The 13,801-nt window shown below is 33.9% G+C and overlaps 1 long non-coding RNA gene across 1 annotated transcript; it reads left to right on the top strand.

Moving 5' to 3' along the window:
• The first annotated feature begins 343 nt into the window (after positions 1–343).
• On the top strand, positions 344–13,502 carry LOC148599877 (uncharacterized). Its single transcript, XR_015918141.1, has 2 exons — positions 344–562; positions 13,118–13,502. It is a non-coding gene; the product is annotated as an uncharacterized LOC148599877 (long non-coding RNA).
• Positions 13,503–13,801: the final 299 nt, after the last annotated feature.

Below are 13,801 nucleotides of genomic sequence, written 5' to 3'. Positions count from 1 at the left end.
CTGGTTGTTGTATGTTTTTAAATTAAAAAGTTTAGTTTTAAATAAATAGTAGCAGAGTCAGTAGAATAACTGCTTTTTTATTAATCGTTTAATGCTACATATATCGATCGGTCAGCTACAGCATCATTTACTTAGCAACTAAATTTTGTACAATATATGACCAAATGCATGTTATAAGTTTTTTTATACTAAAACAAAATATAAATTTTAGAATCAATCAATTGCCTATTTTGTCATTTACTAATGAGTCAAATATTATAGGGGATAATTTGGGTTTTACTAAAGTAGCGTATTGTCATAAATTTGTCTTCCAATCTTCGTTTACTTCTTGATTTTTTTTTATCGTAACAACGAAACAAATAATAGCAGATGTATTTGTTCAGTACGGCAGTCGTTAAGTCTAACATTGAACTGACTACTATTTTAACAATTTTCATTTTTGTGTGAACAAAACAAATTCATACTGGAACTCTTGTGGCCAGGTTATGGAGGTTTGGCTAACAATTGACCTGGTTTATTCCACCATTTTATTTTGAAATGCATGTGCCAAGTCAGGAACATAGTGAGTATTTTCATTTACCGCGGTTTATTCTGAGCGATTTAATATCTCCCTCTGATTTATTTTTATAACTGTTCTATTTTTATATAATGGTGTAAAATAGGGTAAACATAACCACACAAAAGGAGTTATTGTCTATTGATGCATGTGCTATGAATATGGTTTTAACATCTATGGAAAAGTTTTTATTCCAACCAGTTAAATAAAATGCAATCACTGTATTAAAATCATATATCGACAAACAGAATCAATGTACTGATTAAACCACTCCTATTTACAGTCGTTAATATTTATCACATTTTTTAATAAAAAAAAGTCCCGACATGTAATTAAAACTATTGTTTTTTTTTATATATATTAAAATCATGAAGCATAAATTACTTTCAAATCGATTTTATTATCCAGCCTATGCCAAATTGCCATACCCAAATCGAAATCTCCATTCAAAATATCCAATGCTCAATATTCCATAGAAAGGGAAGATTGCCTCTTACATGTAATGAGTGGTGTGAAGTTAATAAAACAATATGTAACAATATTAACAGTTAGGTTGACTTACACAATTTAATATCGCAAGTTTATTAGTCATTCAAATCCCAATATCAGCACAATTTATGAATTTATTGATATGGCATTAACAGTTAAGATTTCCTTCTACTATTGAAAATATCACGTCGATTTTTATCATTAGATTGGATCTGAGTTTCCTTCTTTCACTTCAATATTATTTAGCCCAATGAGGGGTGACTTTATAATGTATTATGTTGGCATTTAATCACAGCCTTGGTTAAGTAACAATTGATATAAAACTGGTTACAACCACTGAGCTTCATGCAGTTTTTAATTAGTGTTTTAGCAATATAAAAAATAGAGAAAAATACGGCAAATACGGGTTTTACAGAGCCCCAGGTTATCTGCCCCATAATTAGTTATGGTTGCTTTTGGGATAACTAAAATAATACTTGTTTTTAAAGACACAACTTGGCACAAGCTTTAATTTATTTTATTTAATATGACATACATATTGATTGTTTCAAATCGTTTTTACGTGGAGTAATTCACGTCGGTATTCAGAACCGATTCCTTTATCAAATATTTAAGTTGTTCTGTCGAGCTTTGTGGAGAAAATTCTGTTGTACAGAAGATTTCTAAAGGAACAAATTTAAAAAGACAATGTGCCTACCTTATAGATATCAGTTGAAGGAGTAATGAAGGGAACCATGATTAGGGGGAAATCAAACTAATGTATTTCAGGGACAAATACCCAACATGGAAAACCTACAAACACAACAGAATACATAAAATAACTACAATAATACATACAATTAAAGTATCAAAATATTCTGGATATTCTGAAACGATCCACGAGTTTATGATGACGACCATGAAAATTCTGTAGTGATGATTTCAATCTTGTAGCAACATAGCCCTGTTCCGAAAAGGCTAATTGTAAGAAGTCTAGCGGGATGCAAAAAGTCTGCGTAGTTACGGCAAGCTCTAGCATTTAGGTATGAGTTGTGATATGAAAACTCTATACACAGGTTGGTTGCCACATCTGAATGGAAAGTTGACAATTCTGAATGAACCACAATCACGTTTGTCGTATAGTTTTGTCGATAGTTTTCCTATACCATCGATCTCTAAACGTAGGTCAAGAAATGAGGCTGACTTCACAGAGTCTTATATTTCATGATCTTTGGGGTAGATGCGATGTATCAAATCGTGGAAACTAGGATAATTTAACGATGATGTGTAATTTATGACGCGGAAACTGAGATGTTCTTTCTTTTGGATCAGATCAGCTATAAAGTCAGCCTCCTTTGTTTCCGTTGGAATGCCGAAAGTTTGTTGAAAAACGTGTCCATCACACTGGACAAATATGTTGTCGATCAAATATTCCAGCATTTTGAAAACATCTTCTACGGTATATGTGGAAGGTGATTTGAAATTATTTTTAAAAGTATGAGGAATCTCCACGAAGGATTACGTATTTGCATCTCGATGTACGGCCCTTTTTTGAGTAACAAGGATGTATAATGCTTTTGAGTCGGGATTTCAACTGAGTACGGGGGGGAAGAAGTATAAAGTGTAGAAAAATCATAGAACTTAACGCTATTGTATTAGGATAATATTCTTGAATTGGGGATTTAAAAAAAAAATCTTTCGAATTATTCAGGATCTGCATTGAACTAATATGAAACTGTACCATTACGGGAGTAACAAATGCTGTAGTAGGACTGGAGATCTTCCTTGACAGCTGTGAGTATAAAAGTTAAAAGGTGTGAAAGAAGTTTGGTAGTACATTTTGCAGATCCAGCTATAACGTTATTGTATGGATTGTTGTGGAATTTAGAAATTGAGTACATAGACGGTAACTCACAGTCATCGTCTTTCGTAGAGAGGTCAAAAGCGGATAGCGCTGATTTATGGTTTTCCACTATCTCTTCTTTGGTAAGGTGGCAGTATAGATTTTATCACTGCTGTTACTTCTACGTCTACATCTGATATTAAACATTGGATGTAATACGTTTTGCATACAAAAAACAATGTTGTTTTGGGTTTTGTCTGCTTGTACGGTACAACATATATTTTAATGTATAATAGATAATGTTTTTGTTACATCGAGGTCTTTGAAAACTGATGCAGCATTAACTTACTTAAAACGTTTCAAAATTAATGACCTCACGGGCTTTATCCACTATGAGAGATAATCAATACATTTTTGTTCTCGTTTTATCCATTTTCTTGCGTAGTTCTCCATGGCATCCATAAGAACTTTAGTTATAATTCCAATTTATGGAGCGTGATTCACGGTACTTGAGATCTGTAGAAAGGACTTTACAGAGAGATTCGTTTTCGACGATGTTGAAATATCCCGTAACAACGTGACTGGAAGGACCATATTTCAATGGAGAGCATTTGCAAGAACAGTCAGGTGGTTTAGACTTGAATTCCTCAACCTCAAGGTTCTGCAATGGCCTTTTATAATTGAAAACTTTAGGTGATATATAGGAATATGAAATAATCAGTATTGATTTGTCCATGAAATATCGGGGAATTATCTTTGTTACGTTTTTGTGATTGAGGATGTTAGCCAGGTATTTGTATGAAAGGAAGAAGAGCATCTATAGGGACATTATGCATCTCCGGTGACGTACAGTGGCAATGGCCGTGACTGCTTATCCGTCTTGGATTTTTATCAAATAAATTCATCACAATTGTTAACTAAAATGGTCATAAATTGTCGGGGATTTGGTGGTTTTAATTCCCGATGAACGATGATCGCACGTTCGTTTGTTTAATCGATCTTGTGTATACCGACATATACTAGACCGCATAAGTTACATTCCAATCCGTATGATTAGTTTGCAGATTTGCAACTTAAGTCTTGTCATCGTTAAAACAATTTACTACAGACCTGCATAATTGGAAATATAAAGAAAGATACCGGAAGTATCAACGTTAATTCATTGGGCAATACTGAAATTGTTGGCTTGTGAAATGAAATCATGGAACCACACTAGAGGTTACCAGGCCATGAAATGAAATCATGTGACCATATTAGAAGTTATTTGTTAATGAATGATTACATTGGACCATACTAGAAACTTTGTGTCAATGAATTTAAATTAGGAAGCAGTACTTGAGGTCATTGGTCAATGGAATACGCCATTAGAAAAAAAAATTTAAAAAAAAAACAAAACATAATCGTTAATTGATTGACTGCGATAAATATAATTTTCTGATAAGGACAAAGCAGTATAAATGAATAACATACCGTAATTATTTTAAAGTAATACTATTTCTGTACAAACTTGTATTGTCTTAAATACCAATGTGCATTTGACGAAAATGAGTTAGTGTTCCTGTGGAATATGGAGTTTTGGCGAAACCGAATCAACAAAAGTGGATGTTCTAATGGCAATAATAAAATTACCAAATAAACATATCTTTTTTAGTAATTTGTTGGTGAATATCCACGGGGACATTGGTATATCAGCAGTTGCATCGACCAAGTGGTTGTTTAATAAATAAAATACAAATCATATACATTGCAAATTTTGATATGCTGTACACGTTTTTCAAGGAGTAACCTTGGAATCAGATATAAAGGAAGATGTAAATTAACAAAACATAATTGCATACAAGAAATACTCAATACAAAAACTATCGAAATAAGAAGCCAAATCTATCCCCTTGAGGATATACCATGCGAAATTAAAGGAACACAGCCTCAGTATTTAAGTATTTTGAAATTTGTAATATTGCAAATTTTGATACCTACTGCATGATGCATAAAATCTTATATAATCCGGGGTCAGACAAGTCCGACTACTGGTTTGGTGATTACCCTCGGTAACCAACGGTGACATCGACCCAGAGGATATTAAATACATGGGAATATTTTCCATGGATAAAGACTAGACAAGGAAGACGAACACACACATCAAAGGACATGTAATGACCAAATTAACACGAACAAAGAAACAAAAGTGCTTGAGCAACCCAGAATCTACTTAAAAATTGGGGATGAATAAGGTGCACAGGTAGAATAAGCGTCTCCTGCTTTTCTAGAAGCACTCCAAGTTGCTCATATAATGACAAATCCGGGGACGACGAAAGAGGAAAACTATGAATCGGTTTCATGGTGCAGATTGATACACCATAACGATTCCATGAGCTCATGATAAGCAGCAATGACTTTATTCATGTAGAAACATAATCTTGTTTGAGAAACCTTATTGAATGAAGTTTAGCACGATTCAAAAAGTTCGTCAAGTTAGGGCAAACTCTCGTATAACGTATGAGTTGTGATATGTCGTGGGGTTTTGTTGTGAATTTTTCTATCCCATTGTAGGACAAGATTCAATGTATGAGATGACTTCATAGTGTCTGTTGTATCCTTTATCCCAAGTGTAGGTCAAGATATAATGTATGAGCTTGAGTTCATAGTGCCTGTAGTATCCTTTATCTCAAGTTTTATTTTGGTAGAAGCGATGTATAAAGTTCCCGAAACTAAGATTTGTTTAAAGACCGAACGTCATCTTTGTGACGGAGATCGTTTGGCTTAAAGAAGTTACATTTTTAGATTAGAACAGCTATACAAGTCTGACATCATGGTAATAACACCATTCCTAAATTGATCTAATAGGCAGACGTCAAAAGGAATGGTTAAAATGGTAAATCAGAGTTTCAATCGGAAATTTTATATTCTCCGCAAAGGTCCGGGCTTTGTGTAAGTATTCGCGGTAGGAATGGTGATTTTAAACGTCGTTTGTTAACTCGTTTAACGTTCGGTTTGAATTACGGATCATTATTTCCGGTATATTTCAAAACAAACGGGCAGTATAAAATTGCAAACTGTTTGAATTGGTCAAAGTCAGTATTTAAAATAGCACAGAATATATAAAAAATAAATACATGAAAATAAAATTCTACTAAAATAAGGTAGATCCAAGAACACACCAGCTTGAACTACACGAATAGAAAAACAATATCTGATGTTATGAGATTTCGACAAGCCTTGAAAATGTGTTTTTATGGATGCCATACATTCGTATATTATATCTGGAATGAAAATGTGCATAATATTAAATCAGTTGCATGGAAACAGGCAACTCATTAAACACTTACAAAGATATAATTAATACATTGTGAATTATAACAGGAACAGTACACATGTAATGATAAGAATTATTTAATGAGCATTTTTTAAATAAAATGAAAGCATCATATTTATTACGATTTACGCCACGCATCTGCTTACCATTTTTTCACTTCGAAAAAGTTTTGATTGCTAGACGTAAAATGTCAGCAACCTAGTACACGTGTACAATCTGGTGTTTTTTAGACATCAAAAGTATGTTATCTATAACAGCAGGATGAAGCCTCAATACTGTATATATATATATATATATATATATATATATACTATGTTGATCCTCGCTGTACATGCTATGTATCTATATCTACGTAGTAATGTACTAGCAAGTAAGATGGTAGAGTTGCCTCACCCCATTGAACTTCTTATTATTTACTTGGTGTGGCTGTACAGATCCTCTATTGTCTTACTCGAAACGATCAGAGGTTGTCCTGTTCAGTTACTTCATGTGCTAATGTTTGCGCTCTATATTTACTTACGAGGAGGTATCAATCGGTTAACGAAAGTGTGGTCTAAAGCGTTGGACGTAGTTCAGGCGGTGTTGCCATAGATGTCAGAGAACAGAATGGGTTCGAATCCCGCTGAGAGAGCAACCAAGTTTGCATCACAAATTTGCAACCTCGCATCGACTCTAGAGTTGGGGTGTAGTTTAAACTTGATTATATATATATATATAATTTGCATCGCAAATTTGACAGTTCTAACATCGTTAGGAATTTTTCAGACCTTTCTATACGTTTACATATTTTCCCTGTATCAATCGAATCCGGTGGAGCAGATGATGTAAAATTTACATTGAATATTTCGGATAACTAATATCCTTCTTCAGCATGCTGAATACACACACACATATATATATAGAAGGGTCTGAAAAATTCCCAACGATATTAGAACTGTCAAATCTGCGAAGCAAATTTTTGGTCGTTCACTCCGCGGGACTCGAACTCGTACCGCTGTGAAACCGCTATGGCAACACCGCCGTCACAAAGTCCAGCGCCCTAGACCACTCGACCAGCTAAGCTATATAAAAATATAGCTTCCGCTGGCCTGGTCATTCCTCCTCGTAGGATTAATCTAGGGCTGTAACTTAGTACACGATGTATGGTAGTACGGGACAGTTCATCTAGGTGTTATTATGTAGGATTTCACAACAAATCAATATTATACATCGCCTCAGAATGTTTCGTTTTATTCCGAAATTCCGGAAAACATAGAAACCCGCATAATGAGGGGACTTACAAATCTTGTGTCACGCCATGAAAACTCATTAACAGAAAAGGAACCTGATGCATTAATAAATTTTTCGCATCAGACCAGCAATTTCTACGGCCTACTCAAGATTCACAAATCCGCGGAAATTCAAAACGCAGTGAATTTACAAAACACAGAATATATTAAAGTAACCCCACCCACTGATTTAAAACTTCGGCCAATTATAGTCGGTCCAGTATGTCCTACACATCGTCTTAGCAACATGATCGATATTGTACTTAAGCCACTGTGTACATATGTTCCGAGCTTCAATCGGGATGATATTGAATTTATCATCGCATATATCCGATAGAACAGATCCAAATTCACTCTTGGTTAGTTACGACGTTATAAGTATTTATACCAACATTACGCATGATCTCGGAATAGAAGCCGTAAAATTTTGAATTGAAAAACACAGAGGAGCTATTCCAGATAGATTCGATAATGACTTTATTTTAGAATCAGTCAGACTTATCTTAGAAAACAATTCGTTCTTCTTTGGTGGTAAAAATTATATACAAATAAAAGGAACAGCGATGGGCACTAAGTTTGCTCCCACTTTTGCCACGTTAGCCATGGGTTATTTAGAACAAAAATCGTACCGCAACATTGAACAAAAATATGGACTAGAATTTTAGAGATTTAAAAAAAAATCATGGAAAAGATTTCTTGACGATTGTTTAATAATCTGGACCCATGGCAATGACAAACTAACCGAATTAACGGAAATGCTTAACAACCTACATCCATGCATTAAATTTACTCAAGAAGTCAGTAATTACCATTTTTTGATATCTCAGTACTACTTAAGGATGGCAAACTAACCACAGATATTTACTATAAGAATACAGACACCCATCAATATCTAAATTTTAAATCATGCCACCCATCTCACACGAAACGGAATATACCGTACTGTCTGGCACGAAAAATATGCACAGTAATTGAAGATCGAAACATCAGAGATCAAAGACTTGAAGAATTATCACAATTTCTTTTAAAACAGAAATATCCACAAAATATTATACAAAATGGAATCGAACGTGCGAAGCAAATCCCAATAGAATCTTTACGGACTACAAACAACAGGACACCAACATCTGGAAATAACGATGATATAATCCCTTTTGTCGTAACGCACAACCCTGCAAATCCGAAAATTTTCAATGTAGCGAAACGTAACCTACCAATTTTTACACAAAGTGAAAAATTGGAAGATATAATCACTCCTAATATCTTATCCAAAGTAAGCGACAGCCATCGATTTATAACGTTTATTAACAAAAGCAAGGTTTGATCCACAAGGAGATGAATATCCCGTAGTTTCACCATGCGAAGGCAAACGTTGTGGCACCTGCAAACACATATATTCCGGTCACGAAATTTCTTCTAGGGATGGAACAAAAATTTATACGAATGCAAACATGAACTGCAAAAATGCCAATTTAATATATTGTATTAAATGCCCCAACTGCGAAGAGATTTATATCGGCTAGACCGGAAATGCATTATCGGAACGAATGAGGGTACACCGTCAACAAGTCAGAGATTCCGCATATAGACAAATACCGCTGAGTGCACACATTGAAACTTGTGGCGGTGGATTTTTTTTTTATTTTTCCATTTTATAAAATGAAATCTCCGAGAGACACTTTAAGGGAGTTGAAAGGACGAAAGTTTATTGAAAATTTTTAACCTATCTTAAACGGACGTTAAATTCAATTTTTATTATATGTATCAGCTTACATTTTCAGTTTCGTTTTAACTCTATTTATAACGTTGAATCTATTTATAACGTTATTAAGTCGTTCTATATCTGTAACTAAAACGTTACTTAGATACTATTGTAGTTTTTCACCTGAAGATCGTTTATGAAGACGTAAAAGTACTAGTGAATTATAAATATGGAACTTCTGGTTGTGTTGGATCTTAATTTGACAAATATATGAACGGTATACAATATTTAATTTCAAGGCAGAGAGATATATATATATGCAGTACCTGTATGGGATAAACTTCCCACTCTATGGGGGATGTGGCATGGGGAATTTGGCATTGGGATTGTGGCAAATGAATAGGGCAATCGGAATGGGGCGAGGGAATAATTTTGATTGGTCGATCAAACAAATTGATCTGCAAGCAACGTACCTATCATAATTCTATGACAGCAATTAAAATAGTTTTTAAACAAACTTGTTTAAGGGTAATTTGTAATTATTACAGGTGTCGCAGTACATTATTCATTGACATTGTTTTTTAAACATTAACCGGAAGTGCATTTGTTATTGATTGAATATGCTTGCGCTCATACGATTTCTAAACGTAAATCATTTTTTTGAAAATTTATACTGAAATAATTTTGTGTCGGAGACACTCGTATGATTTTAATATTGACAAATTATACACATTGAGCAATAATGACAAGACCATTTACAAAATAAAATGTTGATTCCCTTTCAATCGGCAGAAATATGTCATTCGTCGCAACCTCGAAAAGGATAATAATATTGCCGTTTTTAATCTTTTATACAAGAACTTTAGACTATTATTGAAATTAAAACTGTTCGCACCCTTACAATCTGCAGAAATATATCCATTTTTGAGTAATTGAACTGAAACCATTATGTCGCAGCTAAACATATGATGCATATTTTGACAATTTTAACGTTTTAGACAAAAATATAAGACCATAAAGGTAATTTCAAGTGTTCGCACTCATTCAATTTGCAAAACATATCTCATTTTCAAGAATTTTGTCTGAAGTATATCACAGCCATCAACATAATAATGATATAGACAATTTTAACATTTGTTTTACAATAATTTTTTACTAATACATTAAAATTGTTCCCACACATACACTCTGCAAAAGTATGTCTTTTTGAAGATTTTTGACTGAAATATGAGTGTCGCAACCATCAACTGGATACAAAAATTGTCAGTTTTAATATTTTTAACAATAGTTTTAGACCATTATTAAAATTTAAATTATTCGCACCCTTACAATCTGCAGAAATGTATCATTTTTGGGGAAATTTGATTGAAATGAATGTGTAAAAGCCATATGCGACACTTTTTTTTGGACAATTTTAAACAATAATATAAGTGTTCGGACTCATTTTATTTACAAAAAAAATATCTCATTTAAAAAATTTGGTCTGAAATATATGTACCACAGCCATCAACATTATAATGATATAGACAATTTTAACATTTTTTACAATACTTTTTTACTAATAGGTATATTAAAAGTGTTATCACACATGTCATTTTGATGATTTTTGATTGAAATATGAGTGTACTAATATTGCCGTTTTTAATATTTTTGAAGTTTGAAGTCATCACTACAGAAGTTTTATGGTCGGCATCATGAACTCGTGGATCGTTATGGTGTATCCATCAACACCATGAAAACTGATTTATTCAACAGGTCATAGTTTCCTTTCCTCGTTTGTCTACCCCGGACTTGACTTTTTATGAGCAACTCGGCGGGTGTTGCTAGAAAAGCAGAGGACGCTTACCCTACCGGTGCACCTGGTCCATGCTCCCAGTTTTTAGTGGAGTCCGAGTTGCTCATTTACTTTTGTTACTTTGTATTTATGATTTTAGTTGCTTTATATTCTTTGTTGTGTATGTCTGTTTTCCATGTCTGGTCTTTGTCCCTAGATTACATTCTTTTGATTACCTCTATAACCTTGGTTCCCTTCATTATTCTTTAACCTTAGTTTTGGACTATTATTGAAAATTTAAAATTGTTTGCACCCTGTCAGAAAATGCCCGTCCTGTTTTTTTTTGTCGTCCTGTTAATGCCCGACCCCTGACATTTGACAACGGGAAATCAGTCGATGAAATTGGGATGGAGCAATGGAGAATGGGGCTATAGGGAAAAGGCTATAGGGAAAAGGGGGATGGGGCAATGGGGAATGGGGTAAGAGGCAATGGAGAATGGGGGATAGGGCAATGTGGTATGGGGCAAGTGGCAAGTTTATCCCATACAGAAACTGTATATATATATATTGCCATAGATGTTACAGCGGGTTCGAGTCCCGCGGAGGGAACGACCAAACATTTGCTTCGCAAATTTGACGGGTATAACATCGTTGGGAATTTGTCAGACCCTTCTATGCTTAATTTATCTTCCCTGTATCAATTTGGAGCAGTGTACAATGTAGCGAATAGAGTCGTCATATTTTAAGACGTTTGTGTGCTATTGATTTGTTGTGAGACATATCGTTAATTTGATCCTCTATCCTACATAATAACATACGAATAGGACATATTTTATGTAGATACAATGTGTTCTGGAGCTGGTATGTCAGTGTACTTCACGCATGGGGGCCTTAAGCTAACATTTTTCATCTCGGTGGGGTAATTGTCTCTTTGACCTATTCTCCATATCCATTCTCGTTTGTGACTGGTATGCCACAATAGAACGACAGTGACGTTTATCAACGTGCAAATAAAAGGGTCAATGTTTTTGGACTGATGATATTTAACGGTTGCAATGCAAAATAATATAATGAATGTACTTAAATCAGAATCAGCAATTTGTAATTTTGTGAGTTTTATTTGTGTCGTTGTTTTTGGAATTTATCTTTAAAATGGAAGATGCCTTTCTATATCAAAGTTTAGTTATAATGTACATTACACATGAATGAATTACCAGATTACATAAAGTGAACTGACAATCTTCACAGAGTGCGTTTTATTATACTGTATAATTATGACTTTTTGAACCAAAAAAACCGACACTTTTTACATACGTTATAATATCATCATTATTTTTTTTTGTAAACTTCAAAAGTGGATAGAATGATAAATCATTGTAGAATCCTAATGTGTTGAATTATATAATTTCATATATTGAAATATAATTAGACATTTATATTTGAAATTCAATTCACATTTAAATGCGATGATTTGCATGGTATCAAATTTAACTAAAGTAGTGTCATTAGACATTGATAATGTCAATTAATTGTCAAATAATGTCTTATGCCATCGTATAATTCTACTTTTTGTGTTTGCCAAATGTATTGTGTACATCTGTCTGGTTAATACTATTGTGTTATTGGTATATTATGTTTATTGTAATCGGTATATTGGGTTAAGTATTTGCGAAATATTTCAAAGATATGTTAACAATACATTCCATTCATAAAAAATGATAAGACTCTATCACAAGTCATTGATTTCACAACAACATTGGCGGTACTTTCTTGTTGTTATTGGATACCTAACATCTTTGATCCTATATATGGCACTTTCTTGAAGTTATTGTGTACCTAGGATATTTGACCCTTAATACGGCACTTTCTTGAAGTTATTATGTACTTTGGATCCTTGACCTCTACAACATTTTTTTGTATGTAATTTTGTTCGACGAATCACTATATTTTCATACGACACTCTCTTCTCAGAAATGTGTAGCTAGGACCTATGTCGGTTCAGAAGGTATTCTACTGTTAATTTAATCGTAGCTGGAATCTGTATCTAACTAGACGATACTTTCTTGTTATATTTGTGTGGCTAGGAGCTATTTTTACTCAGAAAACACACTATTTTACTGTAGCTAGGATCTATGCCTACTCAGAAGGCACTCTCTAACTGTGATTATGTACCTAAGAACTGTCTCTTTTCAGATGGTACTTGTTCCTGTTGTGATTGTGTAGCTAGGATCTGTGTCTACAGACGGTACCCTCTCCTGTTATGATTGTGAAGCTAGGATCTGTGTCTTCGAACGGAACACTCTCCTGTTGTGATTGTGAAGCTAGGATCTGTGTCTTCGGACAGTACACTATCCGGTTGTGATTGTGAAGCTAGGACCTGTGTCTTCGGACGGTACACTCTCCTGTTGTGATTGTGTTGCTAGAATCTTTGTCTTCGGACGGTACACTCTCCTGTTGTGATTGTGAAGCTGGAAAATATTTATAATTCATTATGTGGAGGGGACCTTTGTAAGTTGGTATAACTTATGTCCAATCCAATTGCCTGTAAATGTTAGCAATAAAATATGTTTAAACTAAACCCTTGCTATTTTTAAATCTTTTCTACCAGTGCACCTGGTCCATGCTCTTAGTTTTTTAGTGGAGTCAGAGTTGCCCATTTACTTTTGTTGCTTTGTAAGTATTATTTTAGTTTATTTATTTATTATTTTTATAATTTTTTTTCGTTATTCTGTTCGTCAGTTGTTCCATATCTCGTCTTTGTCCTTGGATTAGATTATTTGATTTCCGCTGGAATCTTGGTTCCCTTGATTACTCTCTCTTTTTATACACATTTTGTATGTACACACCATTTCTATTTATATATCTTTTCTGTTCGCA

The sequence above is a fragment of the Perna viridis genome, chromosome 13, assembly GCF_037379345.1.
Source record: "Perna viridis isolate PV_CMFRI_1.1 ecotype Kerala chromosome 13, ASM3737934v1, whole genome shotgun sequence".
Classification (NCBI taxonomy): domain Eukaryota; kingdom Metazoa; phylum Mollusca; class Bivalvia; order Mytilida; family Mytilidae; genus Perna; species Perna viridis.
Note: the sequence above shows the minus strand (reverse complement) of the source record. Positions and strands in the feature narration are given on the sequence as shown.